The following is an 864-nucleotide window of genomic DNA, read 5'->3' on the forward strand; positions in this document are numbered from 1 at the left end:
AACAATTTTTGAAAACCTTTTGCTAGATTTATCAGTAAGTAGGTTATCACAGCAATTGTTGCTATATGTTGCTTGTCTTCACCCAAATTGGACACTTTTAAAAATATTTCCTACCTATAATTTTTAATTGAAAGCTTTACATTTTGAAGAATATAATGTAGTGACTGTGATATTAGATTATCTTTTCTCCTCAGTGTTTTTGTTCTTGTTTATTGTCAGTATATTTGTTTATTTTTGTTTACTTTTTATAGCATTTTATGTGAATATTTATCAATAAAACCAAAATTAAAAATAAAAATAGTTAGGGCCTTATCTTACAATAAGGTACAAAACTCAAAGCAAGGTCACAATACAGAGATATTCTGTTTTGGATGAAAAAACCTTTCCACAGTGGATATTGGTAATATTTAGGTTTAAGTGCATTATAATTCTAATGAACAAGTCAAGGACCCCTATATTTTGGATTCTCAGCTTTTATAAAGCTACAAATAAATATTAGGTCACATTTATCAGCAATGACTCAGATGTTTCTTTCTAATGAATTGACCATAACATTTCCAAAGTTCTGCAATTGCCAACAGACCATAGGAAGACATTTCATCAGGCTCCTGCTTAAAACCAACAGTTCCATCAAACTGCCGACCATGACTCAAGGCCAAATGATGTTACATTTTGTAAAGTCTATATTCATTTTTGTATTTGGTTACCCAAGTGTCTTTTCCTTTAGTTTTGTGGATTGACATCAATTTGATTAAAATGTTGCAGCAAAAATCTGTACTGCTCCATTCCTTCTTGTGTTTTGGGAACTTCTTGTACTTAGCCAGGCTTTTTACAGACTCAGCTACTATGTCCCCTACTGATTGC

The 864-nt window shown here is 31.5% G+C and overlaps 1 non-coding gene across 1 annotated transcript; it reads right to left on the reverse strand.

Moving 5' to 3' along the window:
• Window positions 1-522: 522 nt before the first annotated feature.
• Window positions 523-659, reverse strand: LOC143672658 (small nucleolar RNA SNORA2/SNORA34 family). Its single transcript, XR_013169937.1, has one exon. It is a non-coding gene; the product is annotated as a small nucleolar RNA SNORA2/SNORA34 family (small nucleolar RNA).
• Window positions 660-864: the final 205 nt, after the last annotated feature.

This window comes from Tamandua tetradactyla, chromosome Y (assembly GCF_023851605.1).
Source record: "Tamandua tetradactyla isolate mTamTet1 chromosome Y, mTamTet1.pri, whole genome shotgun sequence".
Lineage (NCBI taxonomy): Eukaryota > Metazoa > Chordata > Mammalia > Pilosa > Myrmecophagidae > Tamandua > Tamandua tetradactyla.